We start from the raw sequence: 24,462 nt of genomic DNA, 5'->3' as shown, positions 1-24,462 counted from the left end.
TGGGTTTGGGAGGAAAAGTGGTTTGAATTTGAATGGTGAGGTAGGTGGGGTTTTATGAAGGATGGATGTGAGTGGTGAAGAGAATAGTGAGATTTGATAGGTGAGGGGTTTTTAGGGAAGAGGTGTTGAGGTGATTGGTGAATGGGTGAAGAAGAAAGAGAGTGGTGGGGTATGTGGGGATCCTGTGGGGTCCACAGATCCTGAGGTGTCAAGGAAAATTCATCCCTGCACCAAGTGGCGAGCAAAAATGCTCTTTATGCCAATTCTGGCGTTAAACGCCGGGCTGGTGCCTATTTCTGGTGTTTAACGCCAGCTTCTTGCCCTTTCCTGGTGTTTAACGCCAGTCTGGTGCCCCTTTCTGGCGTTAAACGCCTAGAATGGTGCCAGATTGGGCGTTAAACGCCCATTTGCTGCCCTTACTGGCGTTTAAACACCATCAAGTTTTTCCTCCAGGGTGTGCTATTTTTCTTTCTATTTTTCATGCTGTTTTTGCTTTTTTTTTTCAATTGATTTTATGACTTCCCATGATCATCAACCTATAAAAAAACATAAAATAACAATGGAAATATAGATAAATATAACATTGGGTTGCCTCCCAACAAGCGCTTCTTTAATGTCAGTAGCTTGACAGTGGGCTCTCTTGGAGCCTCATAGATACTCAGAGCAATGTTGGAACCTCCCAACACCAAACTTAGAGTTTGAATGTGGGGGTTCAACACCAAACTTAGAATTTGGTTGTGGCCTCCCAACACCAAACTTAGAGTTTGACTGTGGGGGCTCTGTTTGACTCTGTTTTGAGAGAAGCTCTTCATGCTTCCTCTCCATGGTTACAGAGGGATATCCTTGAGCCTTAAACACAAAGGATTCTTCATTCACTTGAATGATCAATTCTCCTATGTCAACATCAATCACAGCCTTTGCTGTGGCTAGGAAGGGTCTGCGAAGAATGATGGATTCATCCATGCACTTCCCAGTCTCTAGGACTATGAAATCAGCAGGGATGTAATGGTCTTCAACTTTTACCAGAACATCCTCTTCAAGTCCATAAGCTTGTTTTCTTGAATTGTCTGCCATCTCTAGTGAGATTCTTGCAGCTTGTACCTCAAAGATCCCTAGCTTCTCCATTACAGAGAGAGGCATGAGGTTTATGCTTGACCCTAGGTCACACAGAGCCTTCTTAAAGGTCATGGTGCCTATTGTACAAGGTATTGAGAACTTCCCAGGGTCCTGTCTTTTTTGAGGTCGTTTCTGCCTAGACAAGTCAGCCAGTTCTTTGGTGAGCAAAGGGGGTTCATCCTCCCAAGTCTCATTACCAAATAACTTGTCATTTAGCTTCATGATTGCTCCAAGGTACTTAGCAACTTGCTCTTCAGTGACATCTTCATCCTCTTCAGAGGAAGAATACTCATCAAAGCTCATGAATGGTAGAAATAAATCCAATGGAATCTCTATGATCTTAGTGTGAGCCTCAGATTCCCATGGTTCCTCATTAGGAAACTCATTGGAGGCCAGTGGACGTCCATTGAAGTCTTTCTCAGTGGCGCTCACTGCCTTTTGCTCCTCTCCAAGTTTGGCCATGTTGATGGCCTTACACTCTCCTTTTAGATTCTCTTCTGTATTGCTTGGAAGAGTACTAGGAGGGAGTTCAGTAACTTTCTTACTCAGCTGACCCACTTGTGCCTCCAAGTTTCTAATGGAGGACCTTGTTTCAGTCATGAAACTTTGAGTGGTTTTGATTAGATCAGAGACCATGGTTGCTAAGTCAGAGTGGCTCTACTTAGAATCCTCTGTCTGTTGCTGAGAAGATGATGGAAAAGGCTTGCCATTGCTAAACCTGTTTCTTCCACCATTGTTATTAAAACCTTGTTGAGGCCTCTGTTGATCCTTCCATGAGAGATTTGGATGATTTCTCCATGAAGGATTATAGGTGTTTTCATAGGGTTCTCCCATGTAATTCACCTCTTCCATTGATGGGTTCTCAGGATCATAAGCTTCTTCTTCAAATGAAGTGTCCTTAGTACTGCCTGGTGCAGCTTGCATTCCAGACAGACTTTGAGAAATCATATTGACTTGCTGAGTCAATATTTTGTTCTAAGCCAGTATGGCATTCAGAGTATCAATCTCAAGAACTCCTTTCTTCTGATTCGTCCCATTGTTTACAGAATTCCTTTCAGAAGTGTACATGAATTGGTTATTTGCAACCATTTCAATGAGTTCTTGAGCTTCTGCAGGCGTCTTCTTCAGATGAAGAGATCCTCCAGCAGAGCTATCTAATGACATCTTGGACAGTTCAGACAGACCATCATAGAAGATACCTATGATGCTCCATTCAGAAAGCATGTCAGACGGACATGTTCTGATCAATTGTTTGTATCTTTCCCAAGCTTCATAGAGGGATTCACCTTCCTTCTGTCTGAAGGTTTGGACTTCCACTCTAAGCTTACTCAATTTTTGAGGTGGAAAGAACTTTGCCAAGAAGGCATTGACTAGCTTTTCCCAAGAGTTCAGGCTTTCTTTAGGTTGAGAGTCCAACCATATCCTAGCTTTATCTCTTATAGCAAAAGGGAATAGCATAAGTCTGTAGACCTCAGGGTCAACCCCATTGGTCTTAACAGTGTCACAGATTTGTAAGAATTCAGCTAAAAACTGATGAGGATCTTCCAATGGAAGTCCATGGAACTTGCAATTCTGTTGCATTAGAGAAACTAATTGAGGCTTAAGCTCAAAGTTGTTTGCTCCAATGGCAGGGATAGAGATGCTTCTCCCATAGAAGTCGGGAGTAGGTGCAGTAAAGTCACCCAGCACCTTCCTTGCATTGTTGGCATTGTTGTTGTTTTCGGCTGCCATGTCTTCTTCTTTGAAGAATTCTGCTAGGTCCTCTACAGAGAGTTGTGTTTTAGCTTCTCTTAGCTTTCGCTTCAAGGTCCTTTCAGGTTCAAGGTCAGCCTCAACAAGAATGCCTTTGTCTTTGCTCCTGCTCATATAAAAGAGAACAGAACAAGAAAATATGGAATCCTCTATGTCACAGTATAGAGATTCCTTGAGGTGTCAGAGGAAAAGAAAAATAGAAGGAGAAGGTAGAAGAATTCGAACTTATCAAGAGGGATAGAGTTCGGATTGTGCATGTTAGTCCATAAATAGAAGGATGTGAGAAGAGGGGAAGAAATTTTCAAAAATAAATTTAAAAAGATTTTAAAAATATTTTGAAAAATTGAAGAATGATTTTTGAAAAATATGATTGAGAAAGAGATAAAGTGTTTTTTGAAAAAGATTTTGAAATTAGAAATCAAAAAGATATGATTGAAAACTTATTTTGAAAAAGATGTGATTAAAAAGATATGATTGAAAATATATAGTTTTAAAAAGATATGATTGAGAAGATATGATTGAAAAACAATTTAAAAAGATTTGATTTTTAAAATCAATGACTTGGCTAACAAGAAAAGATATGATTCAGACATTAAATCTTTCTCAACAAAAAAGGCAACATACTTGAAATGTTGAATCAAATCATTAATCGTTAGCAAGTATTTTTGAAAATGGAAAGAAATTGATTTTGAAAAATTATGAAAACTTGAAAAAAAATTTGAATTGAAAACAAAATCTTCCCTCTTGTGCCATCCTGGCGTTAAACGCCCAGAATGGTATCCATTCTGGCGTTTAACGCCCAAAATGCTACCCTTTTGGGCGTTAAATGCCCAGCCAGGTACCCTGGGCGGCGTTTAAACGCCAGTTTTCCTTCCTCACTGGGCGTTTTGAACGCCCAGCTTTTTCTGTGTAATTCCTCTGCTGAATGTTCTGAATCTTCAATTCTCTGTATTATTGACTAGAAAAGACACAAATTAAAAATTTTTTGGATTTTTAATAATGAGGAATAATCAAAATGCAACTAAAATCAAATAAGCAATGCATGCAAGACACCAAACTTAGAAGTTTGTATACTATTGACACTAACAAATTGAGAATGCATATGAGAAACAACAAAACACTCAGGACAAGAGAATTTAAAGATCAGAGCAAGTAAATCATCAAGAACAACTTGAAGATCAATGAAGACACATGAATGAATTCGAAAAATGCAAGAAGAACAGAAACATGCAATTGACACCAAACTTAAAATGAGACACTAGACTCAAACAAGAGACATAAAATATTTTTGGTTTTTATGATTTTGTAATTTTTTTGGTTTTTTCAAAAATTATGTGGAAAAGAAAATAAAGAGATTCAAAATTTTTAATAAGAATCCCAGAAATCATGCAATGTTAGTCTAAAGCTTCAGTGTAAAGAAATTAGACATGGCTAGCTAAGCTTCAGCAGGACATTACATTCAAGAGCTAAATTGATGAAGATCAATAAGCTTTGGTGATGATAAGAACATCACCTTGAAACACTAGAATGCATTCTTAAAAATTCTGAAAAATACCTAATCTAAGCAACAAGATGAACCATCAGTTGTCCAAACTCAAACAATCCCCGGCAACGGCGCCAAGAACTTGGTGCACGAAATTGTGATCATCAATGGCGCCATCAACATGGTATGCTCAATTGTAATCTCAACTCTTTATCACAATTCCGCACAACTAACCAGCAAGTGCACTGGGTCGTTCAAGTAATAAACCTTACGCGAGTAAGGGTCGATCCCACGGAGATTGTTGGTATGAAGCAAGATATGGTCATCTTGTAAATCTCAGTCAGGTGGATTCAAATGGTTATGGAGGATTAATGATTAAAAGATAAATAAAACATAAAGTAAAGATAGAGATACTTATGTAATTCATTGGTGAGAATTTCAGATAAGTGTATGGAGATGCTTTGTCCCTTCCGTCTCTCTGCTTTCCTACTGTCTTCATCCAATCCTTCCTACTCCTTTCCATGGCAAGCTGTATGTTGGGCATCACTGTTGTCAATGGCTACAGTCCCGTCCTCTCAGTGAAAATGTTCAACGCGCTCTGTCACAGCACGGCTATTCAGCTGTCGGTTCTCGATCATGTTAGAATAGAATCCAGTGATTCTTTTGCGTCTGTCACTAACGCCCCACAGTCGCGAGTTTGAAGCTCGTCACAGTCATTCAATCCTTGAATCCTACCCAGAATACCACAGACAAGGTTTAGACCTTCCGGATTCTCTTGAATGCCGCCATCAATTCTAGCTTATACCACGAATATTCTGATTAAGGAACCCAAGAGATATCCACTCAATCTAAGGTAGAACGGAGGTGGTTGTCAGGCACACGTTCATAGGTGAGAATGATGATGAGTGTCATGGATCATCACATTCATCAAGTTGAGGAACAAGTGATATCTTAGAACAAGAATAAGCCGAATTGAATAGAAGAACAATAGTAATTGCATTAATACTCGAGGTACAGCAGAGCTCCACACCTTAATCTATGGTGTGTAGAAACTCCACCGTTGAAAATACATAAGAACAAGGTCTAGGCATGGCCGAGAGGACAGCCCCCATGATCTAAGATAGCATAAGACTACTCAAAGATAGCTACCCAGATGATCTAAGAACTAGACGTCCAAAGATGAAAATACAATAGCAAAAGGTCCTATTTATAGAGAACTAGTAGCCTAGGGTTTACAGAAATGAGTAAATGACGTATAAATGCACTTTCGGGCCCACTTGGTGTGTGCTTGGGCTGAGCATTGAAGCATTTTCGTGTAGAGACTCTTCTTGGAGTTAAACGCCAGCTTTTGTGCCAGTTTGGGCGTTTAACTCCCATTCTTGTGCCAGTTCCGGCGTTTTACGCCAAAATTCTTGAGCTGACTTGGAACGCCTGTTTGGGCCATCAAATCTCAGGCAAAGTATAAACTATTATACATTGCTGGAGAGCCCAGGATGTCTACTTTCCAACGCAGTTTAGAGCGCACCAATTGGGCTTCTGTAGCTCTAGAGAATCTACTTCGAGTGCAGGGAGGTCAGAATCCAACAGCATCTGCAGTCCTTTTTCAGCCTCTGAATCAGATTTTTGCTCAGGTCCCTCAATTTCAGCCAGAAAATACTTGAAATCACAGAAAAACACACAAACTCATAGTAAAGTCCAGAAAAGTGAATTTTAACTAAAAACTAATAAAAATATAATAAAAACTAACTAAAACATACTAAAAACATACTAAAAATAATGCCAAAAAACGTATAAATTATCCGCTCATCACCTCCGCATCACCGTAAAAGTACTTTTAATCTTTTCTTTTCTTCTCTTCTAATACTTTCTTTCTTTTCTTCATTCTTTTATTTTTGTTGTTTTAAAATTATAAATTGTCTTCACACTCTTTTCTCATCTCTCCTTAAATGTTTTATGAAAAGAGAATGATCAAATGCTTAACTTCATCCTATGTTCCTAATTATTCTAAAAAATCTTATTATTTTACTTTCTTGTTTACTAAAAATAATGGTTTTAATAAAATATATAATTATTTATATATAAATATGATAATATTAAACAAGTATTAATATTTCAATATATCTATTTCTTTTATATGAAAAAAAATTAGTTTGGTTAAAGTTTCATTCTTCAACTTTTAAAATTATACTTTAAACCTCAAAGTTTTAAATATTTTATTTTTAACCTCACATTTTTATAAAATCTTCAATTTGATTTCATATCTTTTAATATTTTAAAAGTGATGATTTTCAGTGGCTAAGAGAATGGGGGTTGAATCTTAGCCCCTTTTTCACTTCTGAACACTTGTTGGTCTTTGAAACAACTTATGGAGACTTTTTGATTTTTGTCTCGTCCCTAGTCACGAGATTTTTTCTTTTTGTCTCGTCACTTGGCACAAGACATTTTACGGTTTTTCTCCTGTGCAGCAAAAACAGAAATGGAGTAGAAGAGAGAGAAAATTCACCCAGATATATCCTGGTTCAGTTGCTAAGTGCAGTGCAGCCTCCATCCAGTCTCCATCACAACAACGATGGAATTTCACTATAATCATCTTTGATTACAAATACGAATTCTCCCTAGGAACTACCCTTCCTATCTGGGACAAGTCCAGAATCTAAACCCCAATCCTAAACTTGACTTGGTCACTGCCAAGCTTTCAACTGCTAAGTGCTAACCCAACTTGCAAGGGGATTCCCACAGAATCATGAAACACAACACAGATGTACAAAGGACCTCTAAGGACATCTATGACTTTTTCTTTTAATTTTGCACACTCTGCCTTTTTCTGCTCTATGGCTTTTTCTTACAAACCTCACTGTTTGCCTTTTTCTATGAGACTCAAGACAGACAAAATTAAACAGAAAAATACAAAATGAAAAACATTGAAGGAGAAGAACATATGTTAGCTTAGGTAGCTATGAGAACTCTGTGCCTCGCACTCACACTCTTTTCTCCTTGCTTCAAGCCCTGGTTGTTCACCCTTATTTATAAAGGGAAAAGCCTCCACGGTTGAAACCAAAAACCAAGCTAAACTTCTTCTTCTTCATGCAAAAACTGGTTCGGCCAAAGAGAGAGGAGAGGAAACCGAATGCATTAACCAACATGCAATTACCTCTGGTCCTTCCTTGGTCACCAATAATAATCAATCTGAGCCTTCCATCTTGCCTTGCACTCCAAGATGAACTCCTGGCCCTTGATGCATGCTTGATGATGACAGCTCCTCCTGCTCTGCTTTTGCTTCCTCCTTCACGTAGCCACCCTAGCTACCTTCTGTGATGAGTGAACCCAAAAGTAGAGACGAGCCATACCTTCAAGAAATCTTCCTCTACTGACCGAAATCTTCATCATCCACTTTTGGTATGGAGAAGCTGAGATCTCTTCACGAAATCTTTCCTTTCTTGGTTAAAGATCTTAGCCACAACATACTTTTTGTTTTCTATTCTTGATGTTTGACATGGCGGAAATTGGCAGATTAAGAAATTAATATGAGTGATACGTTGCAAGTACAGTTCTTAACCAACAAAAATCCACTTATCAATTTAGAAGGGTTGTCACAAAATTAGAATTAAAATACTGGGAGTATGAGTCCCAGGTCGTCTCCCAACGAGTTGCAGGAAGATGTGCTATCTTATTAATCAGAGGTTTTCCAAAATGGTTTTGAGTTTTATAAACAGGAAATTAAATTAGAGAACTGATGTAATTTAAATAAAAATCTTGACCGGGAGTAGATTAATCGGAGGTTCTATCCTTGTTGGAGTTTTCCCAAGATTAATTGATAATTGAAGGTTGTTTTACTTAGTTATCCTTTACTAGGTAAAGGAGAGTCAGGTAAGTTGGAAGTAAACTTCTATTCACAAGTTCTAATCCTCTCCCTTGGGAAGGATTAGTGTCAGTGACTAGAGAGCCATCCAACAATAAACCCAATTACAATTTTGCTCTTGAACATTCCAACTCAAGGGTCTCCTTTCAATAAACTCCCAATCAAGTTAGAGAACTACTCACTCATCATGGATGTAAATTTCACAGAGTAAAAATAAGGAATAAGGAAAGACATGATAGACAATAATAAAAAAGATCAATTAAAAATAAAAATGGTTCTTGTATTAATAAATTCTAAAAATAATCCAATTGTAACTCTGAACAAATTAAGGATATGAAAGAGTAAGCAACAAGTAAAGAGAACAAACTAGAGTGATGAAGTCTTGCGGAGGTAATAACTCTTCTCAATATCCCAAGCTAAAAAGCAATAAAAGCCAAATCCTAAGAACTATGAGTATGTAGAGAGAAAATATAGAGGAGGAGTAAAATCAGATCTAAAAACTAAGAATTATCTGGAATGAATGTTGTCTCTTGTCTCTGCATGTTCCCTGGCTCTAATCTGCGTTTCTGGGCCGAAAACTGGATTAAAATACAGCCCAGAATCTATGCCAGTGACTTTTGTAATTCTGCAGATCGCGCACGTCACGTGACCGCGTCGTCCACGCGTTCGCGTCACTCAGCATTTTCCGTGCCACGCATGCGCGTTGTCCACGCATTCGCGTCACTCGTGCAGCTTTCAATCCACGCGTTCGTGTCAGGTACGCGTTTGCGTCGCTGTGAATTTTTCCATTTCGCGCGGTTGCGTGAGCCATGCGCCCGCGTCACTTCTCGCTAGTCATCTCCTCAATTTCTTGTGTTCCTTCCATTTTTGCAAGCTTCTTTTCCATTCTCTAAGCCATTCCTGCCCTATGAAGTCTGAAACACTTAACACACAGATCACGACATCAAATGGTATAAAGGAGACTAAAAGTATACAATTAAAAGTTCTTTAGGAAGCACGTTTTCAATCATAGAACATTTTCTGGAAGGAATTGTAAATACAAGCAAATCATATGAATACGTGGGTGAAGACTTGATAAAACCACATAATTAAACATAATATAAATCATAAAATAATGGTTTATCAACCTCCCCACACTTAAACATTAGCATGTCCTCATGCTTAGTTGAAGGAGATAAATATGAATGAATATGGACATGTAAGACTCATGCAATGCAATGCAACCTACATAGATGAAGGCAACTATATGATTTTGTCTATCTGATTAAAAATAAATAAGTTCTCTAAGACAAAACATGGAACAAATTTTACTAGTTCAAATCACACAATAAAAGCAGGTAAATTTGTAAAAAGATAGCTCGTGAAAGCAGAGGAAATGGAATCAAGCAGTGAACCCTCACTGATGGTGTGTGTGCACTGTAATCTCTCTAGTGTATAGGGTAATCACTCTATCCTTCTCTAATCATGCTTTCAAATTTTGTTTTTCACCTAACCAATCAACAACATTTTAATGTATCAATGCAAACATCATGAGGTCTTTTTCAAGGTTGTAATGGGGCTAAGGTAAGGGTAAGGGTATATATGGCTAAGTGAGCTTATACATTGAATCTTTAATTAACCCAAGCTTTCACCTAATTATATATGTATATTCTATATAACTTCAAATTTCATACCTAACTACCCAGAATTTCCTTTTCACATTCCATACTCATGCATCAACCATTATTTTAATTTTATCATATGTGCATTGATTTTTGAACTTTAATTTATCATTGGGGTAATTTTGTCCCCTTATTTACTAAAATATTTTTTTTATATATATAGCTTGTCAATGTACATAGATTTATAATTTTTCTTTTATGGTTTCACGTAACTAGGTACCCAAATTCCCATTATTTTATCATGACACATTCCTTTATTAACCTTTGTTCCCACAATTTTCTCATACTCAATTAACACACCATTTCTATCTTAAGCTAACCAAAGATTCAATTGGGATATTTAATTGTTTTTCTGTTTAAGGCTAGTAATGTGGTAAAATTTAGAACAAACGGGATTAAAACGGCTCAAAGTGGCTAACAAAGGTAATTAAAAGGGTAGTCTTAATTGGGATAAGTGAGCTAACAAACAATGGCCTCAATCATATGCATGTAGATGACACATTAACATTGGATATATAGGATAAAACAAAATTCAGATTACAATCATAGAGAAGTAAACACACAAAAAAAATATTTATGGTTAAATAATGTAACCATGTATTTAGGCTCAAAGTTTCACGGGTTGTGTGTTCTCTAGCTCAAAAACCATGTTCCAATTACAACTTCAAACAAATTTAACATAAAGGTTTTGATTTAAATTAGTGAAATTTTATTTTCAAAAATAGGGTCTTAAAAGAAACTTATTATCTTTTCAATCAAGTAGAACATGCATGCAATTAATCCTATTATTATTCAATCTATCCTATTCTAAGAAAAGAGAAAATTAGTGTTAGGGAAGAGAATTTACCTCCGGAAGTCAGGTACTGACCAACCTCCCCACACTTAAGGCTTTGCACCGTCCTCGGTGCCATCTGTCAGGAACAAGGGTGGGCTGGTAGCAGTATCTCCACAGTCGGGACTGTCATGGCTCCTTGTGCTGGTAAAGAAAGTGGAGTCCGGAGTGTTTGGGTCTTTGTCAACTTTGTGGTTGCCTGTCAGTAGCTCCTTGAGGTATTTGAATCGGCGCTAGTTGCGGCACTCTCGTAGCTTCGCTTTCTGTTCTTGCCGGTCCAACCTCTCTAGTATATGCTGGAGCAGCTGACTTGATGAAGGTGCTTGTGGTGTTGAAAGAGGAATGTCTGTAGTTTGTTCTGCGGACTGGGTGGTAGTGGCTGATGGTGGCCTGAGATATTTCCCGATAGGGACGTACTGATCATCCCATGGAAGCATGGCTTTGGTGTCCCCAGCTTTGTAGGAGACTCCAGCTGCTGAGACATGATCTGAGACCAAGGCAGAAAAAGGTAGGTTGCCCGTAATTTGTATGTGTCCCATGGCATTTCGGATGTGGCTTGGTAGGTTTAGAGGCTGGTCTGTAAGGATGCACCATAGTAGAACGGCCATGTCTGCAGTGAAGGAGGACTTATGAGTGCTCAATAAGACGTAATAGGACATAATCTGTGCCCATACGCGAGCCTCCAAGGTGAGAGCGAAATCCGGTATTCCCTTAGGCCGGGAACGATGGTATCCAAAAATCCATCTGCTGCCAGGTTGTGCGATAACACTGAGAACAGCGTCCCAGTTGAATTGGTATGTCTGGCACTTAAGTACGGCTTCTTAAAATGCGTCCAGTCCTTCTGGAGCAGGGGGAGATCTAAGGCTCGTTGAATGGCCTCTTCTGTAATGGAGACTTACTTCTGATGGACATATACAGACAGTAGAGTTGGCAGGTGGAAATTGGAGTAGAACTCAACCACCCATGAGAGATTAACCTGCCGCAGCTGTCTTCGTAGGAATCCTCAGTGTCTGTGTCCGATGCGTGGCTCAACAAATTCAGCAATACGGGGCGGAAGGATAAGAAGGTGTTCGTTGTTGTAGTTCATTGTTGCCAGAATGGGGAACATCTGGTCACAGTAGCGGTTGGAAAATCACGCAGTGTCCTTTGCTGGGAAGGCTTTCTCTTTTTCATCGACCTTTATAATTCTCTTAATTCTTTTTGTTGAGGGTTTAACTGTAGTTGAAGATGGTTCTGCCACTAATGCTCTTTTTGTTCCTCTCCTTGCTGTTGATTTGGGATTAGCTTTCTCCTTGTCTTTCTTGGTGGCCATCCTGAAAGGGAACGAGTAAGGACATGAAAATTTCAAGGGTCATAGCAAGGAAAAGAATGGGAAAGGTGGTAATCAATGCACAGTAAAAAAGAATGGCATTAACACATGGTCATGACTACATGTGAAAAGTCATCAATGAAAATATAGCAAGTGCAAAGGCATGAGTAGTATAGATCAAGCATTCAATGTCCAAGTTAGATTACCAAGTCTGTCAAACTAACAATCTGTTTTTAATAACAATTATATTTAATCAATAAAATATAGAAAGGGTATTTGTGAAAAGCAAGCATTTAGAGTAGCAGATTGAAAGAAATCTAACAATAGTGCATAATGCCATACGGGCATTTTCACAAACACATAGCATGCATGGTGAATAAGGTATAGAAAGTATTAAATTGAACATACAAGCAACCTTATAAAAATAATATATAATTGTCAAACAATTTCTCAATAATCCACAAGCAAAGTATAGAAAATAATTAATGATCCAAATAAATATCCAACACCAATTACAAGAAGAAGAGAGAAGAAGAGAACATAGATAATGAAGGTAAAAAGAAAAAGAAAAAAAAGAAAACATTAAAATAAGAATAAGAATAGAAGGGAGAGAAGAAAAGAAAAACCTTGATAATGGTGGTGAGAGAGAGTGTGGAAGGGAAGAAAGAAGGAAGAAGGAGGAAGGGGGAAAACAAATAAGAAGGGGGGAAGAAGTAGGATTGGGGAAGAAAAGATAAGATAATCTGGCAGATTTGAAAAAGTTGTGCGGCGCATGCGACGCGGATGCATGGGTCACGCGTTTGCACGGCTATTAAGTGAGGTGACGCGGACGCGTCGGTCACGCGAACGCATGACATGATTTATGCTAGTGGCGCGAGGGCAGCCTCGTGCTCGCACAACTCTCTGTTTGAAAATCATATTGCCACTTCTTAGGGTGACGCGTTCGCATGGTTGAAGTGATCGCGTGAATGGCCAAACTTTGAAAACGGCACGGACGCGTAGGGCACGCGTACGCATGGTAGGGCTTGTGTGTCTAGCACGAGTTCAGCCCAACTCTAGCGCAACTTACTGGCATACACCCTTTTTACGTCGAATTGCAGGGCCACGCGTTCGCATGGTTGACGCAGACGCGTGGGGAGGCTATTGTGCACATGACGTGGACGCGTTATCGACACGGTCACATGGATCCATTTGTGCCAAAGGCACGCCTCCAGCCACATTCGCGCGTGACTCTCTGTTCAATTTACTTTTCTTCCCATTGCACATGCGACGCGGACGCGTCGGCGATGCTGGCATGTCGTGTGCATGTTTTTTTATGCAATATGCAAATGAGATGAAAAAGATAGGCAGTAGTACTGAGAAGAGTTATTGAAGAATGAAATAAGGAGAGAGAAAGGAACGATCATAACATGGTAGGTTGTCTCCCACCCAGCACTTTGCTTTTACGTCCTTAAGTTGGACGCTCCACTAGCTCAGTCTTCTGCTGTGGGTGGATCTTCCAAGAGGAAGATCTCGAGCTCCTTCTTTTTCTTCATCTTCTCACCATGATACAGCTTTAAACGATGTCCATTGACTTTGATGAATTCAGAGCTTGAAGGATGACTCAGGTGGAAAACTCCGTATGGCTCAGCCTTCTCTACTCTATAAGGGTCGTCCCATCTTGATCTCAACTTGCCTGGCATGAGCCACAATCTGGAGTTGTAAAGGAGGACTAAGTCTCCAGGTTGGAACTCTCTCCTCTTAATGTGCTTATCATGCACAACCTTCCTCTTTTCCTTGTAAAGCATGGAGTTCTCATAAGCTTCTAGGCGAAGCCTTTCTAATTCCTGCAGTTGCAACTTCCTTTCAGCTCCGGGCCTTCTCAAATCCCATGTTGCACTCCTTCACTACCCAAAAGGCTTTGTGCTCTATCTCAACTGGGAGGTGATAGGCTTTTCCATAGACTAAGCGGAAAGGACTCATCCCAATGGGTGTCTTGTATGCTGTCCGATATGCCCAAAGCGCATCTTGGAGCCTGGTGCTCCAGTCCTTTCTGTGAGGCTTGACTATCTTTTGCAGTATGCGCTTTATCTCTCTGTTAGACACCTCTGCTTGCCCATTGGTCTGGGGGTGATAGGTTGTTGATACCTTATGAATTATTCCATGCCTCTTTAGTAATCCTGTTAGTTGCCTGTTACAAAAATGGGTGCCTTGATCGCTCACGATTGCTCATGGGGATCCAAAGCAACAAATAATATGGTTTCTAACAAAGGAAACAACAGTGTTAGCATCATCAGTACGGGTGGAAATTGCTTCCACCCATTTAGAAACGTAATCCACAGCTAACAATATATAAAAGTAACCATTAGAATTTGGAAATGGACCCATGAAGTCAATGCCCCAAATATAAAAAATTTCACAGAAAAACATAATCTGTTGAGGCATCTCGTCCCTCTTGGATATATTACCAAACCTTTGGCATGGGGAACAAGATTTACAAAATTCAGCAGCATCTTTAAAAAGAGTAGGCCACCAGAAATCACAGTCTAGAATTTTTCTAGCTGTTCTTTGAGGGCCAAAATGTCTTCCACTCCCAGATGAGTGGCAGGCCTCTAAAATGGATTGGAATTCTGATTGAGGCACACATCGTCTAATTACCTGGTCAGCACCACACCTCCATAAATATGGATCATCCCATATATAATATTTGGACTCGCTTTTCAGCTTGTCTCTTTGATGCTTAGTAAAGTTTGGAGGGAGAGTGTGGCTGACTAGATAATTAGCTACAGGCCCATACCAAGGGACTACTTCAGACACTGCTTGTAAGTTGTCAAATGGGAAATCATCATTTATAGGAGTGGAGGCATCCTTAATGTGCTCAAGGCGACTTAAGTGGTCTGCCACTAGATTCTGGTTACCACTCCTATCCTTAATTTCTAAATCAAATTCTTGTAGTAGCAGTATCCAGCATATAAGTCTTGGTTTGGACTCCTTTTTAGCTAATAAATACTTTAGAGCTGCGTGGTCTGAGTACACTACTGCCTTAGTACCAAGAAAATAGGCTCAGAATTTATCCAGAGCGAACACAATAGCTAAGAGCTCTTTTTTATTTGTAGTGTAATTAGACTGAGCAGCGTCTAAAGTCTTAGATGTGTAAGCGATTACGAAAGGATTCTTACCTTCACACTGAGCCAGCGCTACTCCTACTGCATGATTGGAAGCGTCACACATGATTTCAAATGATTGACTCCAGTCTGGTCCTCTCACAATTGGAGCTTGAGTTAGGGCGGACTTTAGCTTGTCAAAAGCTTGCTCACAATCTTCACTGAACTCGAACTCGGTGTCTTTCTACAGCAATCTGGATAAAAGTAATGCTACCTTACTGAAGTCCTTAATGAATCTCCTGTAAAAACCTGCATGGCCAAGGAACGAACAGACTTCTCTCACGGAGGAGGGGTAAGGTAAACTAGAAATAACATCCACCTTTGCTGGGTCTACAGAGATACCAGTATCAGAAACAACGTGTCCTAGAATAATTCCTTGTTTCACCATAAAATGACACTTTTCAAAATTTAAAACAAGGTTTGAACTAACACACCTGTCCAATACCCTAGATAAACTATCCAAGCAAAGGCTAAATGAATCATCATATACGCTAAAGTCATCCATAAAAACTTCCATACAGGTCTCAATGAGATCAGAAAAAAGACTCATCATACACCTTTGGAAAGTAGCTAGTGCATTACATAAGCCAAAGGGCATTCTTTTATAAGCATAAATTCCAAAAAGACATGTAAAAGTAGTCTTTTCCTGATCTTCAGGGGCTATATGAATTTGAAAATAACCTGTATAACCATCTAAAAAACAGTAATGAGATTTACCTGACAGGCGATCAAGCATCTGATCAATGAATGGCAAGGGGTAATGATCCTTGCGAGTAGCTTGGTTGAGACGCCTGTAGTCAATGCAAACTCTACATGTGTTCTACACTCTGGTTGTCAGAAGTTCTCCTTGCTCATTTCTTATTGTTGTGACGCCAGACTTCTTGGGCACCACTTGTACTGGAATTACCCATTCGCTATCTGAAATGGGATAAATGATATCTGCTTCAAGTAGTCTGGTCACTTCCTTCTTGACAACTTCTAAGATGGTTGGATTCAATCTTCTCTGAGGTTAACAGACAGGCTTTGCTCCTTCTTCTAAGAATATTCTATGTTCACAAACTTGAGGGCTAATGCGTAATATATCTGCTAAGCTCCTTCCAATTGCTTTCTTATGCGTCCTCAATACACCAAGCAGTTGTTATTCTTGTTGGGAAGTGAGCTCCCTTGCAATAATAATTGGGAATTTCTGCTTGTCATCAAGGTAACCATACTTGAGGTGTGGAGGAAGGGGCTTTAATTCCATTTTCTGCTCAGGGCTTGGCTCTGGGTCATCTGGGGCGGGTGATAATGGTGAAGTGCTCTCATTGTCCTCTGAAAATATCCCCACACTTGGACCTTGCCCTATGTACTTTTCTTCTAATTCTTTCCGGTGAACTTCAGCTATGGTTTCATCAATGATATCGCACTAGGAGATAGAATGATCTTCCGGAGGATACTTCATAGCTTCATTTAAACTGAATTTCACTATTCTGCCATCTATTTCAAAAGAATAAGTTCCTGAAAATGCGTCCAGCTTGAACTTTGAAGTCTTCAGGAATGGTCTTCCAAGCAGGATTGATGATGGCCTCCCGGAGTCATTAGGGGGCATTTCCAGGATATAGAAATCAATGAGAAATGTGAGCTCCTTGATGCTCACCAATACATCTTCAGCAACTTCGATTACTGTAATAATGCTTTTATCTGCCAACACAAAATGAGCTGCCGACCTTTTTAAGGGAGGGAGCCTTAAAGCATTAAATATAGATAAAGGCATTATACTAACACACGCTCCTAGATCACACATGCAGTCAGAAAATATCACACCTCCAATAGTACAATTGACCATACATGGACCTGGATCACTACATTTTTCAGGTATACCCCCCATTAAAACAGAGATAGGGCTACCTAAAGGAATAGTTTCTAATTTATTAATTTTATCCTTATGTATACATAAATCCTTTAGAAACTTCGTGTATTTAGGTACCTGTTGAATGACATAAAAAAGGGGAACCGTTACCTCAACCGTTTTGAATATCTCTACCATTTTGGGGTCAAGTTCCATCTGCTTCCTGGGTTTCCTTGTGAGTTGTGGAAAGGGGACAGGACGGGCGTTATCTGCAACTTCAACATCCTTTGGTGCTTCACCCTGTGGTTGAGTTTCCTCTTCTTCAACTATGTTCTGTATGTCCTCTTCCTCTTCAGTATCTTCCACTTCCACTGCATCTTCAGCTGGGGTGTGTTCTGGTGGATTTGGCTCCTCTTGTTGCCTCTCCTGTAATGTGGTTCTGGATCTCAGAGTGATGGCATTGATGCCACCCTTGGGATTAGGTAAGGGTTGAGAAGGAAGTCCACTGGAGCTCGAAGGTTGATTGGTGGAGTTATTTAGTGATCTAATCTGTGAGACAAGAGCTTGCAAGGTAGAGTTCAGACCATTTAGAGTAGAAGTAAGGTTGTTTTCCATGGCCTGCTGTCTCCGATCAATATAGTGTAATAACTCATCATTAGAAGATGAAGAGGGATAAGTAAGCTGAGGGGTCTGCTGAGATGCTTGAGGCTGCCTTAGATGAGGTACTCTGTAGGCCTGATTCTGATTCTGCTGTCTGGTGTTGTTACTATTACTTCACCTATGGTTTCTATTGTCATCTCTACCTCCTTTGTTATGATTGTCCCTCCAATCCTGGTTAGAATTATCTCTCCAACCTTGGTTGGAATTGTCTTGCCATCCATGGTTGTAGCTGCCACCTTGATTGTATCCTTGATTGGGGCGGTCATAGAAGTTATGAGTAGCTGCCACAGTGTTGTCTTCCTGCTAGAGCTGCGGGCATTCATCAGTATAATGGCTATAATCAGCACAGATCCCACATACTCTTTGTGGAACCAACTGTTGGCTTTGCTGTGGTGGAGAGGGCTAAGCTTGCTGAGCTTGTTGTTGACTCAATTGCATCTGCTTCAGTAAGTTGGTCATTTCATATATACTCTAAGTTAGAGCAGCAGTCTCTTTGCTAGAGGATACCTCTGCAACAGCTTTTGACCGGATTTATTTCTGCCTGTGATTCCTAGTGGATTCAGCTAAGTTGTTGATCAATTGTCATGCCTCATCAGTAGTCTTGTACTTTTTCATAGACCTATTTCTAGCACCTTCCAATGTGGTCTTATCTTGAGGCTTCAAGCCATGTGTGAAGTAGCCGAGCAACACTATCTTGTCAATCATATAGTGGGGATATGCTTTCAGAAGATTATTGAAGCGCTCCCAATATTCGTAGAGAGTCTCAGATTCATCCTGAACAATCATGGAAATGTCTTTTCTCAGTTTATTAGTAACTTCAACTGGAAAGAATTTTTCCAAAAATTCTCTTCTAAGCGTATCCCAGTTAGAAACAGTTGCTCCGGGTTGAGTGTAGTACCACTTTCTTGCCTTTCCCTCAAGAGAGAATGGGAAGGCTTTTAACAGAATAGAAGTTTCATCAACACCATCATGCTTAACAGTAGAACAAGCTGTCTAGAAATCCCTAAGGTGCTTGATAGGCGCTTGAGCAGGTAAGCCATGAAACTTGGGCATCAAGTTGAGTAGTGCAGTCTCTATTTCAAAATCTACAGCCACCGCTGGGTGATGCGCTTGATACGGCTGTAGTGTGAAATTTGGGGCTCCAGCTTCTTGGATAATAATTCTCCTAGGTGTTGCCATGTTATCTGCACGTGAATCAACTAAATCAGTAGTAGAGGAGCTTGTTTCTTCCTTAAATAGCGGTTCAGATTCGCCCTCAGATGAGACTGGTGAATTGACGTTAATCACTTCACCACCCTCAGAGGCTAGCCGATGTTGAGCTCGCCTAATACGTGAAATAGTTCTTTCAATTTTGGGATCAAAAGTGGCTAAGCTCGAATCAGGCAATGAACGAGTCATTCAATGGAAGAGACATATAGCTCATGATAACAAAAACAAAAAAATGCAAATAAATAAATTCCAATCAATAAATTAGCACACTATTGCAACTCCCCGGCAATGGCACCAAAAATTGACGTGGCAGAAATTGGTAGATTAAGAAATTAATATGAGTGATACGTTGCAAGTACAGTTCTTAACCAACAAAAATCTGCTTATCAATTTAGAATGGTTGTCACAAAATTAGAATTAAAATACTGGAAGTATGAATCCCAGGTCGTCTCCCAACGAGTTGCAGGAAGATGTGCTATCTTATTAATCAGAGGTTTTCTAAAATGGTTTTGAGTTTGATAAACGGGAAATTAAATTAGAGAATTGATGTAATTTAAATAAAAATCTTGACCGGAAGTGGATTAATCGGAAGTTCTATCCTTGTTGGAGTTTTTCCAAGATCAATTGATAATTGAAGGTTGTTTTACTTAGTTATCCTTTACTAGGTAAAGGAGAGTCAAGTAAGTTGGAAGTCTACTTCTATTCACAAGTTCTAATCCTCTCCCTTGGGAAGGATTAGTGTCAGTGGCTAGAGAGCCATCCAACAATAAACCTAATTACAATTTTGCTCTTAAGCATTCCAACTTAAGGGTCTCCTTTCAATCAACTCCCAATCAAGTTAGAGAACTACTCACTCATCATGGATGTAAATTTCACAGAGTAAAAATAAGGAATAAGGAAAGACATGATAGACAATAATAAAAAAGATCAATTAAAAATAAAAATGGTTCTTGTATTAATAAATTCTAAAAATAATCTAATTGTAACTCTGAACAAATTAAGGATATGAAAGAGTAAGCAACAAGTAAAGAGAACAAACTAGAGTGATGAAATCTTGCGGAGGTAATAACTCTTCTCAATATCCCAAGCCAAAAAGCAATAAAAACCAAATCCTAAGAACTATGAGTGTGTAGAGAGAAAACCTAGAGGAGGAGTAAAATCAAATCTAAAAACTAAGAATTATCTGGAATGAATGTTGTCTCTTGTCTCTGCATGTTCCCTAGCTCTAATCTGCGTTTCTGGGCCGAAAACTGGATTAAAATGTAGCCCAGAATCTATGCCAGTGACTTCTGTAATTCTGCAGATCGCGCACGTCACGCGACCGCATCGTCCACACGTTCGCGTCACTCAGCATTTTCCGTGCCACGCGTGCGCGTCGTCCACGCATTCGCGTCACTCGTGCAGCTTTCAATCCACGCGTTCTCGTCAGGTACGCGTTCGCGTCAGGTACGTGTTCACGTCAGGTATGCGTTTGCGTCGCTGTGAATTTCTCCATTTCACACGGTCGCGTGAGCCATGCGCTCGTGTCACTTCTCGCTGGTCATCTCCTCAATTTCTTGTGTTCCTTCTATTTTTGCAAGCTTCCTTTCCATTCTCTAAGCCTTTCCTGCCCTATGAAGCCTGAAACACTTAACACACAGATCACGGCATCGAATGGTATAAAGGAGACTAAAAATATACAATTAAAAGATCTTTAGGAAGCAAGTTTTCAATCATAGAACATTTTCAGGAAGGAATTGTGAATACATGAAAATCATATGAATAAGTGGGTGAAGACTTGATAAAACCACACAATTAAACATAATATAAATCATAAAATAATGGTTTATCAATGCCATCATCACAATGGCTTCTTACTTGCAACTAGCTTCTCTGTGATTTTTACTAATAGCTTGCTTGATCCCTCCTTTCCTGCGAGACAAGACCAAAAGAAAGAGGAGAGAGAACAGAGAAAATCTTGCTATGCAAATAAGGAAGAAAATGAAAATGAGTTAAGTTTACTTACTCATGCCTAGTCTCTGCTTCCTTTACTTGCTTCTACCATTTTCTTCTCTGATAGTGAGGTGACCGAATGCAAAGAGAGAGAAGAGAGAGTAGAAAGAAGAAAAGCAATGGAAGTAATGTGTGATATAAATTATAATCAATTAAAATCAATTAATCCCACTTCCCAAGCTTTTGCATTGTAACGTGCATATCTTAATAAATGCCATCAAATCAATTTTCAAATTTCTCTTTCCATTTACCAAGGCATTAACTCCATTTAATCAAATTTGAATTCCAACCAAAAGTGGGGAGTGTTATTCGTGGAAAGCATGAAGCTTTGCTTTCTTTCATCTTTTAATTTTGGACCAAGCTAGTTGGTCTCTCAAAATTAATTTAGGCTAATACAATAATGATTAAATCTGGCCCAACTGGTTCATCACTAATTCAGTCATATGAATGAAACCATTTTTGTACCAAAACTGAATTTTGGACTCCACATTGGCCCAGACTCCAAATCTGCAAGCAACAAAAATTATTAATTAGCAAATATGAATTAGGATTCAAGTTAATAATTTTTGTAATTAATTATATTAATAATATTTGATCATCATCAGTTTAATTAGGAGTTTTCTAAACTCATCAATCTCCTCCTTGATGACAAACATTATTAAAAATTGAAATAGAAAGAAATCAAAGATTAGAGTACTCCCTTTGAAGATCATGACTCCTTTCCTTTCATATTGTTACATAGCTCCCCCTGAATGTATGTTATTTTACCAAGGGAGCTTTACCTGTGACTTTTGAAATCAAGCTTAAGGCAACTATGTTATTCAACATATAAATTTTTTTTATAATGTTGAATGGCTTGATTTATGAGCAAAGTTGGAATGATAAACAAAACTCATTTGTTATCATAAAATTGATTTTCTGCTCAAACATACAAAACAATTGAGTACATATCAACAAAAAATATTTTTTATGATTCAAGAAGTTGCTATTCAATCTATTCGAAAATATTTTGCAATCAATGTATCAGAGCAAAATAATCAGAGCATGGAAAATATTTTTAGTCAAACATGATCATCTCAAAACATCTCAAAACATGGCAATTATCAAAATTTATTTACATATCACAACTGCCAAAAATAAATTATTCTTAATCCAAAACACGGTAATCATATTTACCAAGGTAAATGGTGGACGAAATTGTGATCCATATTCTTTTGTTCTTGTATGAAATTATTATTGTGGCACCAGTTGAATTCACAACTCCGTTCAACTAACCAGCAAGTGTACTGGGTCGTCCAAGTAATAAACCTTACGTGAGTAAGGGTCGATCCCACAGAGATTGTTGGTATGAAGCAAGCTATGGTCACCTTGTAAATCTCAGTTAAGCAGATTAAATTTGTTTATGGGTTTTCGAAAATAGAAATAAGAAAATAAATAATAAAAGGGATAGAGCACTTATGCAGATTCATTGGTGGGAATTTCAGATAAGCGAATGGAGATACTGTATGCTCAAGGACGCCTGCTATTCTCCTGCTTCAACTCAGTCCTTCTTACTCCTTTCCATGGCAAGCTGTGTATAGGGGTTCACCATCAGCGGTGGCTACTTTCAATCCTCTCGGGAAAATGATCCTCTGTGGCTGTCACTCGCATGGCTAATCGTCTGGAGGCATCACCCATGGTTGATGGCTACATCCCATCCTCGCAGTGAAAACTACGCTCACGCGCTCTGTCACAGCACGGCTAATCACTGGTTGGTTCCCGCTCCTACTGGAATAGAATCCCTTGATTCTTTTGCGTCTGTCACTAACGCCCAGCACTTGCGAGTCTGAAGCACATCACAGTCATTCATTACCGGAATCCTACTCGGAATACCACAGACAAGGTTAGACTTTCCGGATTCCCAGGATCCTACTCGGAATACCACAGACAAGGTGAGACTTTCCGGATCCTCATAAATACCGCCATCTATCTAGCTTATACCACGAAGATTCTGTTGGGGAATCTAAGAGATACACATTCAAGCTCTGTTGCATGTAGAACGGAAGTGGTTGTCAATCACGTGCGTTCATAAGTGAGAATGATAATGAGGGTTACTTATCATCACATTCATCATGTTCTTGGGTACGAATGAATATCTTGGAATAAGAATAAGAGAGATTTGAATAAAAGAAAATAGAATTGCATTAATACTTGAGGTACAGCAGAGCTCCACACCCTTAATCTATGGTGTGCAGAAACTCCACCGTTGAAAACACATGAGTAAAAGGTTCAGGCATGGCCGAATGGCCAGCCCCCATGTTCTAAGAACTATGCGTTCAAAGATCTGATACTAAGATCTAAAGTGATCAAAAGATTCCTAATACAATAGTTAAATGTTCTATTTATAATAAACTAGCTCCTAGGGTTTACATGAATAAGTAATTAATGCATAAATCCACTTCCGGGGCCCACTTGGTGTATGTTTGGGCTGAGCTTGATCAATTCACGAGCTAAGGCTTCTCTTGGAGTTGAACTCCGAGTTATGACGTGTTTTGGGCGTTCAACTCCGGATCATGACGTTTTTTTGGCGTTTAACTCCAGACAGCAGCATGAACTTGGCGTTCAACGCCAAGTTACGTCGTCTTTCTTCGAATAAAGCATGGACTATTATATATTGCTGGAAAGCTCTGGATGTCTACTTTCCAACGCCGTTGAGAGCGCGCCAATTGGAGTTCTGTAGCTCCGGAAAATTCATTTTGAGTGCAGGGAGGTCAGATTCCAACAGCATCAGCAGTCCTTTTGTCAGCCTTCTTCAGAGTTTTGCTCAAGTCCCTCAATTTCAGCCAGAATTTACCTGAAATCACAGAAAAACACACAAACTCATAGTAAAGTCCAGAAATGTGAATTTAACATAAAAACTAATGAAAACATCCCTAAAAGTAGCTCAAACTTACTAAAAACTATCTAAAAACAATGCCAAAAAGCGTATAAATTATCCGCTCATCAGTAAATCAATTGCTTCCACAAGATAAATCAAATGCATATTTCTAATCCAGAACACAGCAGGCATATTTACAAAGATAAAACAAATACATCACATGTATCAAGCAGATCACCACAACAAGTAATTGAAACAAGGGTGATCATAAATCCACAAAGGATTTCATCCCCTGTTTTTTCTGTTTGTCTTAATTTCAATTTTTCATCCAATTCTCCCCCTTTTGTCATCAATAAGGTCTTGCAAAATAAATGAAAACAACATACAAAAGGCAGAATATTTGTTTTTTACCAAAACACAATGGTCCAGTCAGCACACATGCATTTGAGCAAATGACAATCAAAGTTCAACTCGAAACTAATCTACTAACACAAAGTGCTCAAAACAGAGCCAGATTAGAGCATAAAATAGAGAAAAACAGGTCTGCAAAATAGTGCAACAAATTAATAAAATATAACAGTTTCAATTCAGCCTTTTTTCTCTTCTCCCCCTTTTGTCATCAAGGAGGGATCCTGCAAAAAATGAGGAAGAAGCAATGCAGTCCATAATAATTCAAGACAAGTGAAAATAGTTCCTAGAATCAAGGGATGAGGGAAGGATAAAGATTTGATTTGACAACTTTCCAAAAGTATAATTTAAAA

This window comes from Arachis hypogaea, chromosome 1, assembly GCF_003086295.3.
Source record: "Arachis hypogaea cultivar Tifrunner chromosome 1, arahy.Tifrunner.gnm2.J5K5, whole genome shotgun sequence".
Taxonomy (NCBI): domain Eukaryota; kingdom Viridiplantae; phylum Streptophyta; class Magnoliopsida; order Fabales; family Fabaceae; genus Arachis; species Arachis hypogaea.
This window is presented reverse-complemented; position numbering follows the sequence as displayed.